The following is a 26,042-nucleotide window of genomic DNA, read 5'->3' as shown; positions in this document are numbered from 1 at the left end:
CCCCCCCCCAGCTTCTCCCCCTCAAGAAGCACTGCCCATCCCATCCCTCCTCCGGGGCCGGACTGGAGTGCTTTTCCACTCCGAGCTCTCAGCTGGAACCCGGGAGATGCTGAGGAGAGCGTCACCGCCTCCTAGCAACGCGCCTAGCAACAAGCTAACATCGTCTCCCTCTGGACCAATCGGGGAAGGAAGGGAACATCTGGGCGCCTGCCTCCCCGCGCCTGAAGCCAGGAGGCGATGCTCTCACCAGTGACTAGAGGGACTTGCAGAGGCTGGGTCGGCTGTCAGCACCTCTGGAGGTTGGGGAAGGGAGCGGAACGCGGAGAACCCTCGCCGCCGTCCCTCGGGCATGTGCACTTTGACCACCAAACCGAAGGTAGGCAAAAGCACAGGGGGGCCTTTTATTATGTTTATTTCCCTCTGGTCTGGAGCAGAGGTGGTTTATGGCGCTTATTTTTTAAAGTGAGAAGTGCGGGTGGTTTGCACTCCGGAAGCTCACTTCAAGAAGGACGTGGATAAAATTGAAAGGGTACAGAGGAGAGCGATGAAGATGATCTGGGGCCAAGGGACCAAGCCCTGTGAAGATAGGTTGAGGGACTTGGGAATGTTCAGCTTGGAGAAAAGGAGGTTGAGAGGGGACATGATAGCCCTCTTTAAGTATTTGAAAGGTTGTCACTTGGAGGAGGGCAGGATGCTGTTTCTGTTGGCTGCAGAGGAGAGGACACGCAGTAATGGGTTTAAACTACAAGTACAACGATATAGGTTAGATATCAGGAAAAATTTTCACAGTCAGATAGTTCAGCAGTGGATTAGGCTGCCCAAGGAGGTGGTGAGCTCCCCCTCACTGGCAGTCTTCAAGCAAAGGTTGGATACACACTTTTCTTGGATGCTTTAGGATGCTTAGGACTGATCCTGGTTGGGCAGGGGGTTGGACTAGATGGCCTGTGTGGCCCCTTCCAACTCTAGGATTCTAAGCTCAGAGTTTACTTTTGTGTCTTCAGAAAAAAAGAATTTTCGTTGCTGGAGTCAGTCCAAAGCCTGGAAAAACAGGTGCTTGACACCTCAGGCTAAGAACATGGGTTTATTCCAGCGCAGGTTTTTATGAGTCACGGCTGCCTTTCTCTGGTGCTTATAAAGTGATGGTCTTTGGAGCAGTGCTAAGGGGGAGAGCAGTTCTGAGCATGCACAGAATATTTTTACCCCGGCTCTACAGATCTCTCTCTCTCCCTTTCTCATTCCCTCTTAGCAGTAGCTGTCTAGGTGGGTTGTGCTCTGAAAGCAGGGCGCACACCTTTCGGTCAAAATAACTCTTCTCTGGAATGTTGAGAACAAGGAGGCTGTTTCTGAGCATACACAGAGCGCAGCGTGGTGCAGTGGTGAAAGAGTGCGGACTCTAGAGAACCGGATTGAATTCCCTTCTCCTCCTCCACCTGCAGCCAGCTGGGTGAGCTTTGCCAAGTCACCGTTCTCTTAGAGCTGTTCTCACAGAGCCGTTTTCTCGGGGCTCTCTGAGCGCCCCCTCCCTCGCAGGCCGTCCGTTGTGGGGAGGGGAAGGGAAAAGGGGGTTGGACAGCGAACAGCGAGGTTTTAAAAAAAAGCAGCTCTTCTTTCCTTCTTCCCCCTAACTGTTGCGAGGGGGAAGGAGTGTAAAGAGACACCTGCAGAAAACAGCCTCGGCGGGTCTACTCGGAAGTAAGCCGGAGTCTATCCCAGGGGGCTGCCTCCTGAATCCTGCAGCCTTCCAGACCCGAGCAAAGTCCGGATCTTTCTCTTTGCTTGTGCTTGGAACTTGGAGCAGATCTCTGAGACGTCCTTCTAGTCTCAAAGCAGGCTTCTCACCCTGGGGCCACAGCACCCCCCCAACCCCAAAAATCGGTAGTCTCAGAGCGCCTTTCTATGGAGTAACCTCCCAGATTCCCTCCTCTCCCTTGGGGCCAGGTCTAAGAAGCAGGCAAGCTGGATTTCCGCCTCCTGGTAGGGATGCCAGCCTCCAGGTGGGGCCTGGGGATCCCCTGGAATGACAGCTCCTCTCCAGACTGCAGAGATCAGTTCCCCTGGAGGAAAGGGCTGCTTGGGAGGGGGACTCAGGGATGCCAGAATCCAGGTGGGGCCTGGGGATCGCCTGGAATGACAGCTCCTCTCCAGACTGCAGAGATCAGTTCCCCTGGAGGAAAAGGCTGCTTGGGAGGGGGACTCAGGGATGCCAGCCTCCAGGTGGGGCCTGGGGATCGCCTGGAATGACAGCTCCTCTCCAGACTGCAGAGATCAGTTCCCCTGGAGGAAAGGGCTGCTTGGGAGGGGGACTCAGGGATGCCAGCCTCCAGGTGGGGCCTGGGGATCCCCTGGAATGACAGCTCCTCTCCAGACTGCAGAGATCAGTTCCCCTGGAGGAAAAGGCTGCTTGGGAGGAGGGACTCAGGGATGCCAGCCTCCAGGTGGGGCCTGGGGATCCCCTGGAATGACAGCTCCTCTCCAGACTGCAGAGATCAGTTCCCCTGGAGGAAAGGCCTGCTTGGGAGGGGGGACTCAGGGTTGCCAGCCTCCAGGTGGGGCCTGGGGATCCCCTGGAATTCCAGCTCCTCTTCAGACTGCAGAGATCAGTTCCCCTGGAGAAAAGGGCTGCTTGGGAGGGGGGACTCAGGGACGCCAGCCTCCAGGTGGGGCCTGGGGATCCCCTGGAATGAGAGCTCTGTGGCATGGTACCCCATTGAGATCCCTGGATCTGGCCATCCTACCCCCCCCCCCCTACCTATCAGGGGCACCCCTCCCGGATGCATTTCCTTTTCCTTCCCCGATATTTCCCAGGAGTTTATGAGAACGGCAGGGATCCTTATCTCCGGGTGAGAGCACTCAGATCAGTTCCCCTGGAGACGACGGCTGCTTCGGAGAGGGGTCTCTAGGGCACGGTACCCCCTGGAGGTCCTTGTCCACCCTGGAATCTGTCCCCATCCAGGCCTTTATCAACCTGAGCCTGGCAAGCTGGCTTCTCCGAATGGTCCTCTTTGGACAGGTGGAGAGACCTGTCTTTCCCCACAGGTTGCTGGCAGGTGTTTGCTTGCACGGAAGCTCCAGAAGAGCTCTCTCCTTTGGGGCCTGAGATGCTGGCTTCGGCTTCTGCACCCCGCGGGAGAGGAGAAGAGAGGGAGGGAAAAGCCTCCCAAAGGGACTCTCTGCTCCAGCAAAACTGCTGAGCAGCCTGGTGATCGGTGGTAATTCTGGGAGCGATCCAGGAGGTTGGTAACCCCATCTCACGCCGTCCTTCTGAGATCTTCGGCAAAAGGAGACTTGGCTTTCAAACATCTCCCCGCTACGGTGTTGGTTAAGATCAGCAGCTTCTCATCTGGCAAGCCGGATTTGATTCTTTGCTCCTCCTCCACATGCAGCCAGCCTGGGTGACCTTGGGCTTGTCACAGTTCTGATAGTACAGTTCTCTGTGGTGCTCTCTCAGCCCCACCTCCCTCCCAGGGTGTCTGTTATGGGAAGAGGGAGGAAGGCGATTGTCAGCCGCTTTGAGACTCCTTTGGGCAGTGAAAAGTGGGGTATAAAAACTAACTCTTCTTCTAACTTTCTTAGATGTGAAAGGCAGGTTTTTTTTCCACCAGGGTTTCATGAAACCCAGGGGTTTCTTAATGGTTTACCGAATGGGTGGGAGTTAATTTTTAATGTATTTTAAAAAGTTGTTAAACATTTGTTGTGTGATGTGATTATATATGCCCATTCCCTCCCCCCAGGAAGTGGGAAGGGGAGGGGTCCTCAGGTGGGCGTGCCCCCAGCTCTGCTTCCCAGCCATAATCTTTCACTTCGGGGATGTCGCGAAGCCTGAAGAACGTTTCAGAGGTTTTTCAATGGTAAAAACGTTAGGAAAGGCCTGTGTAAGGCAAGGGTAATCTTAAAATAAACGTGGCGGGAAATTTCCGGACATTGAACAAGCCAAATCCTTCAAAATCAGGCAACTACCTTGCGTGGGAGAAGGTCTGGATTCTAAACCTTGCCGTCACTTCACACCACCAGAAAGGGGCGGAAGAGAGGGAGAGAAAGAACAGAAAGGGGTTCTTTCCCCCTCTAAGTCAATTCATGCCCCACTGGCTCTACCAAAAATAATGAAATGGGAAATCCCAGTGAAGAAACAAATAGAGAGAAATATAGACGCACTGGAGAACCAATATGGCAATAAAATATCCAAAAATGGACTTATATAGAGTCTTCTCTCTTCAGTAATTCTTTATACTTTATAATTTCACACAAGTCCCAACGCGTTTCGCCTTACAGCTTTTTCAATGTTTTTTATATTTAAGGGCCAACTTCAACTTTATAAAGGAATCTCTCGGCAGAGTATAAGGTCATACTAACTATAGCTAAATGTAGCTTGTGGGGCTCCAGAAATTATAAAGAATAAAGAATTACGGAAGATAGAAGACTCTCTATAAGTCCGGTGGCTCTACGACACTCTCTCCCTGAGGCCGGATCACTAGTTCTCGCTCTGCCCATCTGCACCCAGCCTAGGAAGCACAGAGCTGTCCAAACTCTGAAAAGTAACCATAGTAACCCTGCTGAAGTTCCGTAGTGACAATGCTTCTGCCACCGCCCACAGGAAACAACTGTCAATATATATTTATATATAGAGAGAAAACTCCATCTTAAAACACATGCCCATGCCCCTCAGTTCTCTAGAAAAAGAAATTTTTATCCCCTTTTCTTTCACTACACAAAGGAGTCTCGAAGTAGCTTATAGTCACCTTCTTTTCTTCTCCCCACAACAGACGCTCTGTGGGGTAGGCAGGGCGGAGAGAGCTCTGACAGAACTGCTCTGTGAGAACAGCTCTAACAGGACTGGGACTGGCCCAAGGTCACCCAGCTGGCTGCATGTGGAGGAGTGGTGAATCGAACCCGGTTCAACATGATGCTGCAACTCTTAACCATGACAACATGCTGGCTTTCACCAGATTTATAAGCCCTTTTGGCCACAATAAGGGAAAGCTGATTGTAACATTATACACCAAATAAAGCAAAATCAGCACTCTTTTTATACATTTCTTTTCAGGAGCTTTGTTGAGTGTACCCCAGAGTTGAGTTTTTATGCATTTTCTTAGTGCTTGGTGCATTATGCACCATGTAGATACCACAGATCTTTTGATTTATGTGCATGTATATGAGGCACACTGTGTAGAGCAGGGGTCCCAATATGGTGCCCACCAGCACTTTCCCTGGTGCCTGACAAGTGGGTGGGACCAAGTGGGAGGGGCCCAGCAGGCCTTCTCACTGATTGGCTGTGGAGATTAAAATAGAACTCGGGTGACCTCTGGGGCTACAGGGTTGGCTTTAGTCTGTCTCTGACTTTTCTTTCCCATGCATTTTTAATATTTCCTGTCCATATCCCTTGCCCTTGGCTTTCTCTGATTTTGTATCTGGCATCACCGCCCACCCACCTCCCATTTCAGAATTCAAGAGGTACCTGCAGGTTCAAAAAGTCCGGTGTGGAGAAAGCATAGATGGTGAGAGTCAGCTTGGTGTAGTGGTTAAGAGCGGTAGCCTCTAATGGGGCTTTGATTCCTCAGTATTCTGCATGTGACCAGCTGGGTGACCTTGGGCTAGTCACAGTCTGTTCTTGCAGAGCAGTTCTCTCAGAGCCCTCTCCTCCTCACCTCCCTCACAGGGTGTCTGTTGTGGGGAGAGGAAGGGAAAGATCACAGTTCTCTCAGAGCATTCTCAGCCCCACCCCACAGGGTGTCTGTTGTCGGGAGGGATTTGTAAGCCGTTTTGGGTCTCCTTTGGGTAGTATAAAGTGGTGTACAACACCCCCCATACACACAAGCTCTTCTTCTTTCGACTGAGAGCATGACTTCTTGAGTCTGGGAGTTCCTCTGGTTATGAGCACAGCAGGCAGCCTGAGGAAAATCACACACTCTCTCTCTCAGCCGTTCCGTCTGTAATACGGGGATTAGAAATACAGATTAATTCCGCAGAACTGTTCTGGGAATTCATAGAATCATAGAATCATAGAGTTGGAAGGGGCCATACAGGCCATCTAGTCCAACCCCCTGCTCAATGCAGGATCATAGAATCATAGAATCATAGAGTTGGGAGGGGCCATACAGGCCATAGAATCATAGAATCATAGAGTTGGAAGGGGCCATGCAGGCCATCTAGTCCAACCCCCTGCTCAACGCAGGATCAGCCCTAAGCATCCTGAAGCATCCAAGAAAAGGGTGTATCCAATTCCACTGGCAACATGTACTTTTTATTTTTCTTTATCTTTTCAAATTCCACCCCTATCGAGGGCCGTCCGAAAGCACCGCAGAACTATTGCCCTTACCTGTCTTCGTCCACACTCACACACACACACAACTTCCTTGGTGGGCCACATGACGGGCTTCCACTTGCAAGCTCCATGAGCGATTCTGTGCGTGTAAAATGCAGTCTAGACCCAGCTGGTTTATGGCGATATCATAATGGGGCTTGCCCTGGCCTTCCTCTGCTGAGCTTTTCTTCCTGACAGCCAGCGTGGGGAAGCGGTTGAGAGCAGCGGCCTCTAATCTGGAGAGCCAGGCTTGATTCCCCCCTCCTCCTCCACGTGCAGCCAGCTGGGTGACCTTGAGCCAGTCATAGTCCTGCTAGAGCTGCTGTCGTGGAGCCGTTCTGACAGAGCTCTCCCAGCCACACTGAACTCCCGGGGGAAAGGCAGGGAAAGGTGTTTGTAAGCCGCTTTGGGGCTTTGGGTAGTGAAAAGCAGGGTATAAAAAACAATCCTTCAGTAGTCTCCCTTCCAAGTCCTGAGGCTTTTTAGAGGAATGGGAAGGCGACTATAAGCCGCTTTGAGCCTCTTTCGGCTAGGGAAAAGCGGCATATAAGAACCAACTCTTCTTCTTCTTCAGTAATCTCAGGGCTCCCTCAGCCTCACCTCCCTCACAGGGTTTCTGTGGTGGGGAGAGGAAAGGGAAGGCGAATGTAAGCCCCTTTGAGACTCCTTCGGGTAGAGAAAAGCAGCATATAAGAACCAACTCTTCTTCTCCTTCAGTAATATCAGGGCTCCCTCAGCCTCACCTCCCTCACAGGGTGTCTGTTGTGGGGAGAGGAAAGGGAAGGCGACTGTAAGCCTCTTTGAGACTCCTTCAGGTAGGGAAAAGCGGCATATAAGAACCAACTCTTCTTCTTCCAGCTGTGACAAGATCAGGCCATGCCTCGCAAGTGACATCTTTACAAATCTTTGAAAATATCTGAATGTAATAATTCCCCCCCATTTGTAGAGTCAGGCTTTTCCGGTGCCGTGTTTCGATTTCGGGACAAACTCAGAGTGCTTTTTTGGCTTCTTCCGATGATTCTGTTCTTGGCAGGCCTCCCTTCTGACGCTGCCCAAGATGCAAGATCATTCCACGCCATCTCTCAATGGCTGTCGGCACGGCCAGAAAGCTGTCAAAGGCAGTCCAATCCCACGTCCCGTGGCACATCGGCTATTGAAAGCAGGAAGTCACAAAATGAAGGCAGAGGAGGTTTTTATACCCTGCTTTTCACTACCCGAAGGAGTCTCAAAGCACCTTACAATTGCCCTGTGAGGTAGGTGGGATTCAGAGAGCTCTGAGAGAACTGAGACAGGCCCAAGGTCATCAGCAGGCTTCATGTGTCTCAAAGCAGCATAGAACTGCCTCCCTTCCTCTCCCCACAACACACACCCTGGAAAGCAGGTGGAGCTGAGAGAGCTCTGAGAGAACTGGGACTTGCCGAAGGTCACCAGCAAGCCTCATGTGTCTCAAAGCAGCATAGAATCGCCTGCTCTTCCTCTCCCCACCTACCTCCGCCCTGTGAGATAGGTGGGGTTGAGAGAGCTCTAATAGAACTGGGACTGGCCACGCAGCTGGCTGCATATGGAGGCACGGGGAATCTTAACCCGGTTCTCCAGAGTAGGGGCTGCTGCTCTAAACTATCACATCACGCTGAGGTTGCTTGTTGTCCAATTTGAAATGCTGAACTCAAACAATGCTGGTTTACGGGTGTATAATTTCTCCCATCAGGGCTCCATGTGCATACTGGGCATTGAATAGCGAGAAGAGAGTCCTCCTCTTGGATCAAGCACTTAGCGCTGAACGTCCCTCTTAGAAGAAGAAGAAGAAGAGTTGGTTCTTATAAGCCGCTTTTCTCTACCCGAAGGAGTCTCAAAGCAGCTGAGAGTCGCCTTCCCTTTCCTCTCCCCACAACAGACACCCTGTGAGGGAGGGGAGGCTGAGAGAGCCCTGATATTATTGAAGAAGAAGAGTTGGTTCTTATATGCTGCTTTTCTCTACCTGAAGGAGTCTCAAAGTGGCTTACAATCACCTTCCCTTTCCTCTCCCCACAACAGACACCTGTGAGGGAGGTGAGGCTGAGGGAGCCCTGAATTTACTGAAGAAGAAGAAGAAGAAGAGTTGGTTCTTATATGCTGTTTTTCTCTCTCCAAAGGAGTCTCAAAGTGGCTTACATTTGCCTTCCCTTTCCTCTCCCCACAACAGACACCCTGTGAGGGTGGTGAGGCTGAGAGAGCCCTGATTTTCCTGCTCGGTCAGAACAGCTTTATCAGTGCCGTGGCGAGCCCAAGGTCACCCAGCTGGCTGCATGCGGGGGAGCGCAGAATCGAACCCGGCATGCCAGATTAGAAGTCCACACTCCTAACCACTACACCAAACTGGCTCTCAGTCTCAAATTGTGTGTGTGTGTGTGGGGGGGGGGGGGAGGAGGTTTCATTCTTTTCTTTTCCTCACCAGACTGATTATTGGCACAAAAGGGCCCTGTGTACTCCACTTTCAATGTCCCCCCAGAATTCTGACAGAATTCGGAGTGACACTGAGACAATGGTTTGGTGGCGACCTCTAATCTGGAGAACTGGGTTGGACTCCTCCTCCACATGCAGTCAGCTGGATGACCCGGGCCACCCCCAGTTCTCTCAGAGCTCTCTCAGCCCCACCTGCCTCCCAGGGTGTCTGTTGTGGGGAGGTGTTTGTAAGCTCTTCGGGTAGGGATGAGCAGGGTGCAGGAAAACAACAACTCTTCTTAGAATTGTAGAATCATGAAGTTGGAAGGGATTTCTAGGGCAGGAGTGGCCAAACTGTGGCTCTCCAGATGTTCCTGGACTATAATTCCCATGAGCCCCTGCCAGCTGGCCATTCTGGCAGGAGCTAGTACTAACTGTAGTCCTTGAACATCTCGAGAGAGAGCTGTGGGGTCATCTAGTCCAACCCCCTGCAGAATGCAGGAAACACACAGCCACCTGTCTGTTGTGTAGAGGCGTTTGTAAGCCGCTTTGAATCTCCTTCGGGTAGTACAAAGCAGGGTACAAAATAACAAACAAACCAAAACCCAGCTTTTCTCTTTTTCTAAGCCTTTCCTGGCTGCCTGATACAGTTGACCTATCGAGCTGGGTCTTGTCTGCTCAGACTGGCAGCAGGGTCTCAGCAGAAGTCTTAAACGTCTTCTGCTTCCTGGTTCTTTTATTAAAAACATGAGGACGCCAGGGACAGAACCTGGGACCTTCTGGACGCCCGGCAGATGCTCGACCACCGAGCCACGGCCCCTCCCCACTTCGGGAAGCCAAATCTGGGACTAGAGGGTCTCCTGGGCCCATTTGCACTCATTGGATAAGGCACTTTCAACCTGCTTTTGCAGTGGGATTTTCCTGTGCAGAATAAGAAAATATACTTTAAAATTAGATTTTCCTATTCCGCACAGGAAGATCTGCACACATTATCCAAAGTGTGCGGGGGAAAAACTGCTGGAGTTATCTGGCGTGGCGTTGTGACACGCAGGCCTTCAGACGCAATCGAGCCGAGAGTGCTCATTGGACTTGGGGCGCGTCAGTGAAGAGCTGCTGAAAACAAGCCAGTAGAGTGTCGAGAACTCCCACGTTGAGCCGTGGAAGGGCTCTGGCGGAGCGGTGCCCCCTGCAATTAGCATCAATTATGCATGTGATGTTCCCTCCCCACCCACCCCCGACTGCTACGCTAACCACACTTAAGCGATGCCATTCAGATCAACAAGGACTTGTAAACAATGTTGATGTGATTTGGATTTGGAGGGTGGGGGTGTGCACACCGAGCCCAAATCTCATTCATTTGCATCGCTTCCACGCACCGTAGCGGACTATGGTCATATGCGCTCGGGGTTCCAAGATAGGAGAGAACAATCAGCCTGTGGCTAAGCGGAGGGCTTGACTACGTGAGACGCTCCTCTGGGGTCTGCCCCTGCAACTGTCCCAGCGCTCTGGACTTTTTTTTCTCCCATCAAGTCACAGCTGACTTTGGGCAACCCCAGGGGGTTTTCGAGGAAGGAGAGGTTCAGAGGAGGTTTGTCGCTGCTTTCTTCTGCATAGCGAACCAGAACTTCCTTGTGGGTCTCTTCTCCATATACTGACCAGGTTGCGAGTCTGTTGCATTCTGCAGGGGGTTGGACTAGATGACTCTGAAGATCCTTTCCAACTCTATGATTCTGTGATTCTAGGGGCTGAAAGTTCTTGGCTCCTTAGGTCTGATAAGGTTGGGCTGGCCCCAGGCCATCCAAGACAGGGCAGGAATTCTGTTTAGAACCATAGAATCCTAGAAAGGGAAGGGGTCACCAAGTTGACCCCCAAATCATCTCCCCCACTCCTCCAGTTGGTCTGGACCCAAGCCATTCTTTCAGCTAGACTTTCCCCTACGGGAAAGAGGCCATGTTTCAATTGTAGAAGACAGCCATTTCAGATAGAATCCCCTACACCCAGACAAGAGAGAAAATGAATCCTTGGAAACTTTCCCATCGGCCTCCGTCAAGGCCGGCTGATTTATTGAGTTCCTCCTGCTGTAATTACAGACGTCTCTCAGACCGAAAATGAGTTTTGTCCTTCCCCGAGATATTTCAATACCCTTGGACGGGAAGCATTTCAATTTCCTCCGGAGCGCCATAAACAAGGTCAAGGTTGCAGGACAGCAGACAGCTTCCAGAAATTGCTGGGCTGGGTTGGCACGACGGTGACCCCCCCCCCTCCCGCCCAGGAAACGAGAAGTTTGTTCCAGGGTGATGTAAGAATCTTGGCTACGGGGCTGAGAATCATAGAATAACAGAGTTGGAAGGGACCTCCTGAGTTATCTAGTCCAACCCCCTGCACTATGCAGGACACTCACAACCCTCTCGCTCATCCACTGTCACCTGCCACCCCCTTGAACCTTCACAGAATCAGCCTCTCCGTCAGATGACTATCCAGCCTCTGTCTAAAAATCTCCAAAGATGGAGAACCCACCACCTCCCGAGGAAGCCTGTTCCACTGAGGAACCGCTCTAACTGTCAGGAACCTCTTCCGGATGTTTAGATGGAATTTCTTTTGCATTAATTTCATCCCATTCGTTCTGGTCTGGGGCAAGAGAGAACAACTCTGCTCCATCCTCTACATGGCAGCCTTTTAAATACTTGAAGATCGTTATCAAATCCCCTCTCAGTCATCTCCTCTCCAGGCTAAACAGACCAAGCTCCCCCAGCCTTTCCTCATACGTCTTGGTCTCCAAACCCCTCACCATCTTTGTTGCCCTCCTTTGCTCCAGTTTGCCTACATCCCTCTTCAATTGGGGTGCCCAAAAGTGAACACAGTACTCCAAGTGAGGCCAAACCAGAGCAGAGTAAAGTGGCATCACCTCCCGTGAAGAAATTCCATCTAAACATCCGGAAGAAATTCCTGACAGTTAGAGAGGTTCCTCAGTGCAACATCCCCTCCTGTGATCTGGACACCATACTCCAGTTCATTTGTGAAATGCTGACTTGTCGCGCTGCCAAGTGACGTCCTTTTCTCCCCCTCCTTCCTCCCTCTTTTGACAGGTGTCTGTTCAGGAGAACTGGGCAGGAAGCGATGCTAACTGGGGTCGTACAAAGGGAGAGTCTTGCCAGGCCTGCTGAGTACGCTGAGGAGAGGCGCTTTGTGGACTGACTCAGGGCTGCAAGGTACGACTCATTTGCTTTCGTTTCACTAAGAACAGGGGCCACTAAAATTGTACATCGGCAGAGGTCTCTGTGGAATGAAGCTGGCAGCAGGCCCCAGGAGATGTTTTGAGCTGTCGCTTGAGGATGGGTAGAGCTGTTGGACTGTTTTCAGCAGTCTAGCGCCCCCACGGGAGATGGTCATAGGCTGTACTGCAACTCTCCACAGGGGTTAAGTCAAAGAGCCAATAGGACGGCCTAGCTCCTCACTCTAAGCAACCGGTGGGCGGAACAGAGGTTGATCATTGAAGACCGCTTCTTCCCGCTTGGCTCTCCCGCTGCACGACCTGCTGAACTACCTGTCTGTTTTCTCAACCTTCCTCTCTGACTGAGCAGAGGTCTGAGAAGAAAGGCAGGTGCTCTCGTGAGTCACGGCTCCCTTCTTCAGGCTGGAAAAGGGCAAGAATCCAGAAGCACCTAGAATCATAGAGTTGGAAGGGACCTCTTGGGTCATCTAGTCCAACCCTCTGCACTATGCAGGACACTTCCAACCCTCTCGCTCATCCACTGTCACCTGCCATACCCTTAAGCTTTCACAGAATCAGCGTCTCCCTCAGATGGATATCCAGCCTTTGCTTAAAAATCTCCAAAGATGGTGAACCCACCACCTCCCGAGGAAGCCGCACTGACTGTAAGGAACTTCTTCCGGGTATTTAGATGGAATTTCTTTTGAATTAATTTCATACTATTGGTTCTGGTCCGTCCCTCTGGGGCCAGAGAGAACAACTCTGCTCCATCCTCTACATGGCAGCCTTTTAAATACTTGAAGATGGTGATCAGACCCCCTCTTAGTCGTCTCCTCTCCAGGCTAAACAGACCAAGCTCCCCCAACCTTTCCTCATATGTCTTGGTCTCCAAACCCCTCACCAGCTTTGTGGCCCTCCTCTGTTTGTCTATATCCCTCTTCAACTGTTTGTCTATATCCCTCTTCAACTGCCCAAAAGTGAACACAGTACTCCAAGTGAGGCCGAACCAGAGCAGAGTTAAGCAGTACCATCACCTGAAAGGCTAACAAAATTTGTGGTAGGGGAGGAGCTTTTGTGAGTCACAGCTCACTTCTGCAGATACAGCTAGAATGGGAGTCTGTCTGCCCTTATAGAATGGATTCAGCCACGCCCTTCCTCTCTATGTTAGACAAACAGGCCAGTCCTTACAGCAAAGAATAAACAGACTTAAGTCTGACATCAGAAGCCTCAACATTCAAAACCGAGTGGGGGAATGTTTTAACCTTCTAGGACCTTCAGTTGCCAATCTAAGAGTCACAGTTTTCTTAGAAAGGGATTTCAATTGGAATGAGGGACTGCTGAATCGTCCCTGATAATGAAACTTAGGACAGTGCATCCTCCTGGACTGAATAAAGACCTAGGTTTCCTCTCTCATTACGAATGCTAATTTCTCCATACTTACTACCTCTCTGCCTATCACACCTAATTGAATCATACCTCCTGTTTGTCATTCACCTTCTATGGTCATTTCCCTGCTATTGTCATTGGGCATCTGAAATAACTCCACTCTCTGAGATATAAGGGCAGATGGATTGGCATTCCTGCCATATCTGAAGAACAGAGCTCTGACTCATGAAAGCTCCTCACCTGCCAAAAACTTTGGTAGTCTTTCAGGCGCTCTTGGACTCTTGCTTTTCTCTGCTGCTCCAAACAGACTAACAGGGGGGGGGGGGGGAGACCATGCATGGGGGAAAAAGACCATGCTAGTTCCTATGTGATAGTGGGACAAATTACTGCTTATGCATGACATCACTTCTGGCCTGGCCCTCTCCTGGCCCATTTTAGGGTCTCCGATGCCCATGCTAAGGGAACATTGATTTTTCAGCATTCCCTTTGGTAATGTGGGCGCCATCAGCAGCTATGCCAGGCTGGGTCCTTTCAGGCTCCTCCCTCTGCCTACGGCGTACCAGTGCTTCACAGTCCTGTTTCCCAGTGCTTCACAGTACTGCAGCACTGAACTGGGCATTTTTTCCACTCCCACGATGGTGGGATAGGTTTGTGCTGTTGTTTCACCTTTGAGCAGTGAACCCCCCCTGCCCCCTGGCCCTGCTGCCCGCCACCGCTGAGGCACAGCAGGACCTTCCTGCCCTGCAGTTGTGTGTGCACACACACAACTCTGGGGAGGACCATTGTTACACGGAAGCACTGGGACATGCGGCCTCACCACAAGAAAGGGGCAGCAGCCTGCATCATCGGTCCCAGCTATCTGCCTTGATCTGTCTCCTTAGAAGGCAACATTTAGCCATACAGAATAGAAATCCATCATGGAAATCCAACTTTGTGATATAAGGACTGATAGACCCATTCTCGCTGTATCTGACGAAGTGAGCAGTGGCATTCAAATGGTTTTGAATTTATTTCCAGTGTTTAATTGTGCAATGTTCTGGTTCTTTGTGCTGATGTTTTACTTATTTATTCATTCAATTTGTATACCGGCCCTCACCGTGATGCCTTGGCGTAGTGTACATCTCTGGTGTAAATTGCCCTGACCCATCAGGGAAGAGCAGTATACAAGTATTGTAAAAAGTCTATTTTTGTCCTATTCTCCTTCCAAGAACCTCAGATTTCTTCCTCCCCTCCTTTCATCTACAAAACAGCCCTGTGAGGTAGGCTAGGCCACAGGAGAACGACTGTCTCAACGTCATTCAGGAAATTTACCAGTAGGATGGAGATATATAGCTGCCTTAGTCTGAGGGCAGTATAGGGTGCTTCAGATAGAGATCTTCCACATCCCCTCCTGCCTGGTCTTTTCTAACTGGAGATGGCCGGGATTGAACATGGGACCTTCTGCATGCCAAGCAGAGCCATGGCCCCCGCCCAGACCCAACTCTTCCCAGGACCAGTCTTGTGTATTACATCATGTTAGGCTGTTTTCCCTGTTTTCTTGAGAGACGCTCAAGAATGGAAACCAGAAATCAACGGTGGTTTTTAATAATATATTTCTATTTGTTGATATTGCAAACAGCCTTAGTTCCCTGAGGAAGAAAGGTGGCTAATACATTTTCAAATCAGTCAATCAACGATCTCTGGAATCCCAAGCTTCTGAAACATAACAGACCGAATAACATCAACAACAACAATATTAATAGTAATAATAACAATCTTTATTTTTCTTCCCTGTCTTTCCCACAAGGCTCAGGGCAGGTCACATCAATCACAGATCTTAAAATTTCAAAACCATAATTTATATTAAAACATTTGGCAAGGGATTGTCTATTTTGCGTGCCAATCATTTAGGAAACCAGGCCAAGCATTAATTGAATTGGCCTGTCCTTTCCTTTCCTTACTGTTTTTTTAAAAGCCACTTCAGTGTACCCCACCCTTGAGAAAAAGCTTCTCCAACCCTTGACAGGCCTGCCGACGCAATTAGATTAAAACGGTTTCGGAGTCCTCCTCCAAGGGGGGGCAGCGGCCGGAGGAGACCTGGGCCTACTCTGCACACATAGGATAATGCACTTTCAATGTGCTTTGGCAGCTGGCTTTTCCTGTGCAGAACAGGAAGATCTACTTTGAAAGTGCATTGAAAGTGCATTATCTATTGTGTGCAGAACAGGCCCAGGTTGGAGAGCAAAGAGCTTCCTTCCAAAGTAGCTCTGAATCCAGTTGGTTCCTAGACTGGACAACAGCTGGAGACCCCAGTGCAACCTCCTTTGAAGTCCACGACGCAGCAAAACAATTTCATGTGCCAGTTGTACTAGCAAAATTAATGCTCCTCCACAGGCAGCCAGCTGGGTGGCCTTGAACTACTCACAGTCCTGATAGTGCTGCTCTTTCTGAGCAGTCCTGTCAGAGCTCACTCAGCCTCACCTACCTCCCAGGGTGCCTGCTGCGTGGAGAGGGAGGGAAGGCGATTGAGACTCCTTCGGGCAGTGAAAAGCGAGGTGTAAAAACCAACTCCTCCTCCTCCTCCTCCTCTCTTTCTTTTGTGCCCAAAGAGAAATGTTGCAGCTAAGGAAAACTGAAAGGGCAGAGAGGGCTGCCCACAGATCCTTCATGGCACTTTTCAAGTCCAGATTTCACTTTGGTCAAGAAGCCAAGAATTCAGGCTGCCCAGAACGCTGCTCTATATCCCACAATGTCACCCTTGCCATGGCTGTTTTGGAAAATGGGGGAGGCGGGCACTCTCCAAGGCCTCTTTTTTAATGCGTGAAAAATGCTTGGGAGAGCTCCCGTTCCGGGTTGTGAACTAGCGTAACGATGCCCTTTCCAAACGGAGGAGAGTCGATGGTTCCTACCTGAGCTCTGGGGGGCAGCTGGCTTGGGGCGGGGCTGTGGCTCAAGTAGGGCCAGCAAAATGGCCAGGTGTGAAAGAGACCTCAGGGCTGGCTTTCTCAACCAGGATTTCATGACATCTTTGGGCTTCTTGACAGACTTGGGAGGGCTTCCCGAATGGGCGGGAGTAAATTTTATATATTTATTTATTTAAACGTTTATCGGGTGATGTGCCCATATATGGTCATGCTGACCTGCCCCCCCACTCCCAAAATGGCCAAGAATGGGCCTGGAGGAGGTGGGGAGGGGCCCCGGGTGGGCGTGTCCACAGCTCTGCTTCCCAACCATATTCTGCATAATTGTGCCACTTCTGGGGTTCCTCGAAGCCTGAAGACTGTTTCAGGGGGTTCTCAACAGTAATGAGAAAGGCTGCCCCAGGGAGCAGCTGCCAGTCAGAGTAGACAATACTGACTTGGATGAACCATGGGTCTGATTCAGTGTAAAGCTCATGTGTGCAGGAATAAACAGCTTTCAAAGGGGATTAGAGGGATACATGTAGTCTATCAATGCCTCCTAGCCATGGTGATGGATGGGAACCTCCACATACAGAGGCACTCATCCTCTGGATCCCAGAGCCAGGAGGGAGCATCAGGGGAAGGTCTCAGCATTTATGTCTTGTTGTTGGGTCTCCATATTAACTGGTTGGCCCCTGTGTGAGACAGGAGGCTGGACTGGATGGACCCCTGGTCTGACCCAGCAGGGCTCTCCTGATGTCCTTAGGAAGGCCTCGGCCTCTCTGCCCTGTTGCTGGCCCTCCAGAGGAACTGGCTGGCCCCTGTGAGATACAGGAGGCTGGACTGGATGGACCCCTGGTCTGATCCAGCAGGGCTCTCCTGATGTCCTTAGGAAGGCCTCGGCCTCTCTGCCCTGTTGCTGGCCCTTCAGAGGAACTGGCTGGCCCCTGTGTGAGACAGGAGGCTGGACTAGACGGGCTGCCGGTTGGATCCAGCTGGTCTCTTCTTGGGTTGTTATGTCTGACTTCTCTTGGCTGCCAACATTTCAAGAGCCTTTTGATGAACAAGGAAGAAAAGCAATACTATCTAGGGAATGATCGTCAGAATCATTTAACCCTAAATATTTAAACATGTTTTTAAAAGGTGCGAAGAAGACTCAGAGAGATGCGTTTCTTCAATGAGCTACTTCTCTTTGGTTGGGTTTTTAATGTGGCGATACCGCCCCCTACTGTCGAAATTGAAAACTGATCTCAAAAATCTACAGTGGCGATGAGATCATCCACCTCCATCTAAACTCCAACTAAACTCCGGATTCTTCCTCCATGCAGTGGCACTCATAAGCCTGCTCTCTTGGAATGCAAAGGTTCCTTTTAGCTCTTCTTCAGTCTGGCTCCTCACTGTTCCTCGCTTTAATTTTTGTTTAAAGATAGGTCCATCGTAGTAATCAAACAGGCAGCTTACAAAACAAGCTGAGTTTGCCAAATGTGCTTGCAGCAATAACGGAAGTTTCTCCTTGTCTCCCAACAGATCCAAGCTGAGTAGCAACAAACACTTTAACAACGTCGAAAGTAGCCTATTTTAAGAGGAAATATGCAGAAGAAGGAGATTTACATCAAGATTACCAGGGGTATTTTCCAAAAGTGAGTGTGTTTCGAGACTGAAGAGGGGAAACGGAAATCATAGAAGCATAGAGTTGGAAGGGACCTCCTGGGTCATCTAGTCCAACCTCCTGCACTATGCAGGACACTCATCACCCTCTCGCTCATCCACTGTCACCTACCACCCCCTTGAACCTTCACAGAATCAGCCTCTCCGTCAGATGGCTCTCCAGCCTCTGTTTAAAAATCTGTAAAAATGGAGAACCCACCACCTCCCGAGGAAGCCTGTTCCTCTGAGGGACGACTCTAACTGTCAGGAACTTCTTCCGGATGTTTAGACGGAATTTAGAATCATAGAATCATAGAGTTGGAAGGGACCTCCTGGGTCATCTAGTCCAACCCCCTGCACTATGCAGGACACTCCCAACCCTATCACTCACCCACTGTCACCTGCCACCCCTTTGAAATGGTTTTATGTAGAAGTAGACAACAAATCTCAGATAATTTGTTGTCTACTTCTACTTCTAAGTATCTACTTCGTGATATTTCAATAAATTCATGTAAAAAAATCTCAGAGGGACCTTGGTCTGTTTAGGCTGGGTGTATGTTGTGGGGAGAGGAAAGGGAAGGGGATTGTAAGCCACTTTGAGCCTCCTTTGGGTAGAGAAAAGCGGTATATAAGAGCCAAGTCTTCTTCTTCTTCACTAATATCAGGGCTCTCTCAGCTTCCCCTCCCTCACAGGGTGTCTGTTGTGGGGAGAGGAAAGGGAAGACAAATATAAGCCACTTTGAGACTCCTCCGGGTAGAGAAAAGTGGCATATAAGAACCAACTCCTTTTCTTCTTCAGTGATATCAGGGCTCTCTCAGCCTCCCCTCCCTCACAGGGTGTGTTGTGGGGAGAGGAAAGGGATGGCAATTGTAAGCCGCTTTGAGCCTCCTTCGGGTAGAGAAAAGCGGCATATAAGAACCAACTCTTCTTCTTCTTCAGTAATTTCAGGGCTCTCTCAGTCTCACCTCCTTCACAGGGGTCTGTTGTGGGGAGAGGAAAGGGAAGGCGAATGTAAGCCGCTTTGAGACTCCTTCGGGTAGAGAAAAGCGGCATATAAGAACCAACTCTTCTTCTTCTTCAGTAATTTCAGGGCTCTCTCAGTCTCACCTCCCTCACAGGGTGTCTGTTGTGGGGAGAGGAAAGGGAAGACAAATATAAGCCACTTTGAGACTCCTCCGGGTAGAGAAAAGCGGCATATAAGAACCGTCTTCTTCTTCTTCAGTAATTTCAGGGCTCTCTCAGCCTCCCCTCCCTCACATGGTGTCTGTTGTGGGGAGAGGAAAGGGAAGGCGACTGTAAACTGCTTTGAGATTCCTCCGGGTAGAGAAAAGCGGCATATAAGAACCAACTCTTCTTCTTCTACCTCTCCTGTCTACCCAGCATGAGTCTCTGTTAAACCGAGCTCTCCCCGTTGTCCCAGCGCTAATGCCTCTTGTGTTTTTACCACTTTAGCACCTGATATTACCCGAAGACCGAACTTGTATTCTGAAACTATCTCTGCAGAAGCTTCGGTTCCTCGACGATCCCGAGGCCTACCTCCGCCGGTCGGTGTTGATCAACAACCTGCTGCGAAAGATCCACCTGGAAACGGAGCGGGAACGCTATGAATACTTCAAGGGATCCCCGTGCTGCAGGACTGCCTTCTCCGATACGCGAAAACGGCTGAAAGTCATGGTGCAAGAATGCCGCGCGCAATCCCTTTATTACGAAGAGCTCCACTCCTTTCATATTGTGCCTTATCCGACACCGGATGCTCTTTACGGCATGGGCTACTCAAGCGGTCATCTGGAGCAGAATCCACCGTTGCTGATTTATAAAATGAAGTGAGGTAGCTGCCCCCCCAACTTCCCTCACCCCTCCCGGAGCTGTGGTTTGTTTTTGTCTCCGGATGTCCGAGAAGGCTCCGTAGCCAGTTCTGCCAAAAAGCTAGTTTTGGAAGTAGGGGAGTTATCAAAGCTGTGGGTCCCCTGCAGCCCGAATGCTGGGGGAATGTGTTGGGAATAGGATTTGGTCCTTGGGGAGGCTGCTTCACTGCAGGAGGAACGTGGTCCAAAACAAAATTGGTGCAATAGGAAAGATTTCGCAGGAGAACAGCGGCCTTGTGTGCAATGGTCCCTGGTCGTCCCCCGCCCCCCAGTTCTCTGTCTGTATATATTTGAACGAACGTCGGCATCTTGACCTGATTATCCTTTTCAAACGAGAGAGTCAATAGAAAGTCAAGAGGAAGAATTGCTCGTGAGGTTTTGGTCAGGAGGGAAAAGGGAGCTCCTTCCCAGGAAGGGTCGAGAAATTTGCTTTCTTTACCGAATTCTTCGGCAGCAAAGAGTTCTGCTCCGCGAAACGGAATCGATCTGTTGATAATTCGTTTTTTAAAAAATTTCTTTGGCTTTTGGATGTTCGGCAGCGTTAGATGTTCCGAGGGGGGGGGGATGCAGAGATTCGCTCACCCCCCTTTGCCCTTCAAGTTTCGTTTCCCTTTTTGGTCCGTTACCAGATTTGTTAGGGAAGCCGTGTCCTGTTGGAGGGCGGAAGAGACCCCTTCGTCGGGCTACGGCTGCTTTTATAGCTTGATTTAAATCCTTTCGGGTTCCGGATGTGTTGATCGGACTGCTGAGCTACAGGCGCAATACATGGTCAGTATTAATGCTTTGTCAGGTAATTGTGTGTGGCTCCGTGTGTGTGTGCGCGTGCATGCATGTATGATTTCGGGAAAGCAGATCTGCTCCATTTGGTGAATCTGGCATTAGGCGAGCGTCCTTGATTTGGCTTGCATTTTTGGCTGTTGTGTCGCGCATCCCGCTGGGAGTTTGTGACGTTTATTTGAATTATCCTCTGGCTTGACCCCGGAAGGAAGCAGTTCGGCGATTGGCAAACCTCGGGGAGAAATTCTCTAGCGGCCAAAGTTATGTTCTGGAAATGCCAAAGAGAAGAAGGACAATGAAAGAACATGAAGCTCCAAGGAATGTGCTTTATCTCTGGCTATACTGCCAATGAAGGCTGGTTTAATAGCACTTGACCCAAAGAATCCTGGGAACTGTAGTTTGCTAAGGCATTGTGATTTCTCGATTGAAGCTCTGTCCTCTTTCCCTGAACTACAGTTCTCAAGATTCTTGTGGGAAACTTGGCCCGGCCTCAACCCAGGCCAGGGCCTTTTCTGTCCTGGCCCTGACTTGGTGGAAGGAGCTCCCTGGAGAGCTAAGGGCCCTGATGGAGCTATAGGGCCTGCAAAATGGAGCTCTTCTGCCAGGTCTTTGGTTGAGGCCGGGGCAAGTAAGATCGTGGCCACCCCACCAGGCTGCCCCCAGGTTGAGCCAGGTCATTGGGCTATACCTCTCACCCTGAGATGGAGGGTACCATCTTGTTGGGTGGGGAGCAATGGATTTTTGCCACTGGATATTTGATTGGTTTGGGGTTTTAATGGGTTTTTATTGGGGAATAACGGTTGGTAACCCGCCGTGAGCTGTTTGCAGGCCTGGTGGGCTAAAAAAAATAATCAATCAATCAATCAATCAAGCAAGCAAGCAAGCAAGCAAGCAAGCAAGCAAATGGGAATGACCATGAAACCAGTTTGTCTGTAGTGTGGATATGCCCTTTGACTTGGCAAAGTTTCTGCTGAGGTATTGTATAGATCGAAAAAAATCCACCTGCACATTTCTTTTGCCTGACCATGCTAGAGTTGCCTTCTGCCCTTCTGCGGCTCCGGCTACATTTTAGTTTGACCGACGGCAGAAGGACACCCTGATAGCTCATTCCCCGTATGACACCCCTCAATGTTAGTTTGCAGCAAAGGGGGTCTATTTCCCATTGCCCTGTCCATGTCTAATAAAACTGGCGTGTAAGGGCAATCCTAGGCAGATCCATTCAAATTGTTAGGATCCAGATAGGACAGGGGAATGTTCTTAGGGGGGTTCAGCTTTATTGACCGGATTATTTTTTTTATCAAGGTGACCTCTAATCTATAAAGAAAGGGGTACAGCATTCTTTTGCAAGCCTGGCAAATAGTGTTCCTAAATATGAAAAGACCATGGACATTTTTGACAGAAAAGCTGATTTTATGGACTGAGGCAGATTGGGAGTGGGTAGGCAGGAAGGGATATGCCAGGGTTTGTCTCCTGTGGCCCTTTCTTGTTCAACCAGGGAATTACTGATCGCCAATGTGGGATGGTGGGTGAATTTCCTCCAGGCCAGGCTGGATTCTGGAGATTTCTGGTGAAGTGATCACTTGGGCATGAAATTGGGGTCACTGTGGGTAGGCAAGTAGTTGTGAGTTCCTGCATTGAGCAGGGGGTTGGACTAGTTGACCCTAAAGGTCCTTTCCAACTCTAGGATTCTATGGTTCTATTATTCTAAGTTCCTGACAGTTAGAGCGGTTCCTCAGTGGAACAGGCTTCCTCAGGAGGTGGTGGGTTCTCCATCTTTGGAGATTTTTAAACAGAGGCTGGAGAGCCATCTGATGGAGAGGCTGATTCTGTGAAGGCTCAAGGGGTTGGCAGGTGACAGTGGATGAGCGAAAGGGTTGTGAGTGTCCAGCATAGTGCAGGGGGTTGGACTAGATGACCCAGGAAATCCCTTCCAACTCTAGGATTCTATGATTCTCAATTCCGTCTCAACATCCGGAAAAAGTTCTTGACAGTTAGAGCAGTCCCTCAGTGGAACAGGCTTCCTCAGGAGGTGGTGGGTCCTCCATCTTTGGAGATTTTAAAACAGAGGCTGGAGAGCCATCTGAGGGAGAGGCTGATTCTGTGAAGGTTCAAGGGGGTGGCAGGTGACAGTGGATGAGCGAGAGGGTGGTGAGTGTCCTGCATAGTGCAGGGGGTTGGACTAGATGACCCAGGAGGTCCCTTCTGACTCTAGGATTCTATGACATAGCCAGTTCAGTGAGACTCCTGTGAGTGTCATGAGGCCAGTGAGGGTAGGCACCCAGATATGTGGGCAAGATCTTGATTCCCCATGCCAATCCCCCTTGTTGGCTCAGGCACGAATGAGTCCACCTCGGCAGAGAGGGCAGTCTAGAAATTCAAATCAATAACATTCATTGGTTTAGGAAGTATAACCAGGGCTTATTCTGCACATGTAGGATAATGCACTTTTAACGTCCTTTTGCAGCTGGATTTTCCTGTGCAGAATGGGAAAATCTACTTCTATTGAAAATCCATTCACCATTGTTTGTGGAATAGACCCTGGAAAAGGAGAAAACGATGCATGGGAAGTGAGGAGAGCAGGTGGAGATCTTTGCTGTTAGGGATGAAAAGGGATGACATTTACCTTCATTTGATTTGATTTGTCAAAAAATAACTCAAGAGCCCAGTACAGAAAGCTGTGGATCAGGAGCAGTTGCACATAAGCCAGTTGAGTCCCCGATCGTATTGAAAGGTCATTGTGCGTGTGTGAACATTACTTGATAGGGTGCATCTAAATGATCCACCCCTTGATTATTTTGGCTGAACATATAATGGAATGCTGACGCTCCCACTTGGGAAGGCTGGTTATGCAAACTGAGATCAAACTGAGGAGGGCAGGATGCTGTTCCCGTTGGCTGCAGAGGAAAGGACGCGTAGTAATGGGTTTAAACTACAAGTACAACAATATAGGCTAGATATCAGGGGGAAAATTTTCACATTCAGAGTAGTTCAGCAGTGGAATAGGCTGCCTAAGGAGGTGGTGAGCTCCCCCTCACTGGCAGTCTTCAAGCAAAGGTTGGATACACACTTTTCTTGGATGCTTTGGGATGCTTTGGGCTGATCCTGCGTTGAGCAGGGGGTTGGACTAGATGACCTGCATGGACCCTTCCAACTCTATGATTCTATGATTCTATCCCATTTCAATCTAGAATTTGGCACCAGCAGTTCTGTCATCCTCTGCCAGCGTGGTGTGGTGGTTCAAAGTGGCGAGACCCTGGTTAGATTCCCCAGTCTTCCTCCCCAGGAGGGCTGCTGGGTGACCTTGGGCTAGTCACGGGTCTCATAGAACTGTTCTCGCTCTCTCGGCTTCACCTACCTCACAGAATGTCTGTGGCGGGGAGAGGAAGGGAAAGGTGCTTGCGAGTTGTTCTGGGACTCACCAGCTAGTGAAAAATCAGGGTATAAAAACCCTTCTTCCCGGGTTCAATCTCATCTTTCGGAGAAATGCTTTTTGGTAGCAAGTGACCCAGAAAGACTGGAAAATCACTGCCAGTCAGAGTTGACCTTACTAAGCCAGATGGACCAATGGTCTGACATGTTATTCAGCATCTTTATATATTTAGTAGATCAAAGCCCATCCCTAAGGACAGGTTTTGAAGGGCCCCTCATACCCTGCGCCCGGTGGCACGGGGTCCCCTGCCGCCCCCCCTCCCTGCCACCCAGGGGGAAGCCACCGCCGCCCGCCCCCCTCCCCGCCAAGGCCCAGGCTTCCCGGCGGGCCTGCTTGGAGGCCCGCAGGGAAACCACCCCCACCATGACTGCTGTCCATCCGGGTGAGGGGCCAATCAGAACGCGCAAAGCACCTTCCGATTGGCCCCTCACCAGGACTGGCCCCGCCCACTTACCCCTTAGCAAATTATGAAGAGGAACAGATATTTATTGCTGGGGAGGGGCCATGGTTCAATGGCAGAGCATCTGCTTGGCATGCAGAAGGTCCCAGGTTCAATCCCTGACATCTCCTCTTAAATGGCTCACTTAGTGGATGTGAAAGACCTCTACTTGAGATCCTGGAGAGATGCAGCCAGTCAGAGAAGATATGATAAACTCACAGTCTGGATAGGTATAAAGAAGTTTCATGCCTGTTTGTGAAGTTGGTGTTGGAGTTCTGGAAGTTGGGGGATCTTCTGGTGAGAAGTCAGTGGTACCTAATAGCATCGGTGGAGAGAGATGCCCACAGAAACTACGGGGGTTCTTCACTCTCTTTCGCTCAGGGCATATCAAGAATAAATTCTAGCTGGTTTTATATGTGAGTCTGGACTTTTCTGCAGCCTTATTTTTGTCCCTTGTGTACCCATATTGGTCTTTCCCCTTTTCTGTATGCATTCCGTTCCCTCTAGTGGTCACTTTGATATTATATGACTGTCTCTCTTGCACTTTATCCTGAAGATACAGCGATGTAATAATGAAGTGACCAGTAGAGGGAGCAAAACACATACAGAAAAGCTAAAAAAAAAGAAAGAAAGTGAAGCAGTAAAGGGACATGTGAAGAAAAATAACACTACAGAGAAACTGTGAAGTGAGATTTTTGTGAAGTGGAAATTTTGTTTTGAAACCTTTGTTCAGTTCATCGCATCACGAAATCCATTCAAAGCTGCAGCCCTGGTAGACAGTATTAATAATGCATTAAAGAAAGATCAGCTATTATTGGGAATGCGTAGGCTCACATTGAAAAGTTCTGGTACTTAGGAGGTTTGACGCTACTCGATGGAAGTGACCGTTTGCTTGTTGTACAATCAGCAGCAAAATCTGGACCTATTTGAGACCTACCTGAAAGGTTTTTATGGATTTTCTTTTTTTAAGTGAACGGTAGAAAAAAAGAAATAGATGTATTTTAAAATATATACAAATATATATAAATTTATGTATATGTGCATGGTCTTACTAATAAAGTTCTATTTCTATTGAAACACGAATGCTTTCATTAGTGATTTAAGTATCTCATGATGGATCCATAATGTGAGTTTTATTGGTTGGATCAAAAGGCCCTGGTTGGCTTCCGGTCGCAAATGTCCATTGCGGAGTCGTTTAAAGCAGGGGTAGTCAAACTGTGGTCCACCAGATGTTCATGGACTACAATTCCCATGAGCCCCTGCCAGCGTTTACTGGCAGGGGGCTCATGGGAATTGTAGTCCATAAACATCTGGAGGCCCACAGGTTGACTACCCCTGCTTTAAAGGGACACGGTAGATTCTCACACTCAGAGTGATGCGTCGGAACAAAAGTCTCTTTATGCTCATGAGAAACACCGAGCCTGTGTTTGGTGTCATGGAAAATGCTCAGTCACAACTATTCACTGGCAGTCTTCAAGCAAAGGTTGGACACACACTTTTCTTGGATGCTTTAGGATGCTTTGGGCTGATCCTGCGTTGAGTAGGGGGTTGGACTAGATGGCCTGTATGGCCCCTTCCAACTCTATGATTCTAAGATTCTGTGATTCTATTTCATGTGGATTTCTTGGTGTGGTGATTTTTGCAAGGAGACTTTAATAGCCAACCCAGCACTGACACCTGGGGATATT

General features: G+C 49.7%; 1 long non-coding RNA gene across 1 annotated transcript; it reads left to right on the top strand.

The window, feature by feature from the left end:
* The first annotated feature begins 235 nt into the window (after window positions 1-235).
* LOC143830837 (uncharacterized) lies at window positions 236-25,431 on the top strand. The gene is made up of 4 exons (XR_013228608.1): window positions 236-376; window positions 11,806-11,928; window positions 17,723-17,835; window positions 19,296-25,431. It is a non-coding gene; the product is annotated as an uncharacterized LOC143830837 (long non-coding RNA).
* The last annotated feature ends 611 nt before the right edge of the window (window positions 25,432-26,042 follow it).

Source organism: Paroedura picta, chromosome 2 (genome assembly GCF_049243985.1).
Source record: "Paroedura picta isolate Pp20150507F chromosome 2, Ppicta_v3.0, whole genome shotgun sequence".
In the NCBI taxonomy this organism is placed as follows: Eukaryota; Metazoa; Chordata; class Lepidosauria; order Squamata; family Gekkonidae; genus Paroedura; species Paroedura picta.
This window is presented reverse-complemented; position numbering and strand designations above follow the sequence as displayed.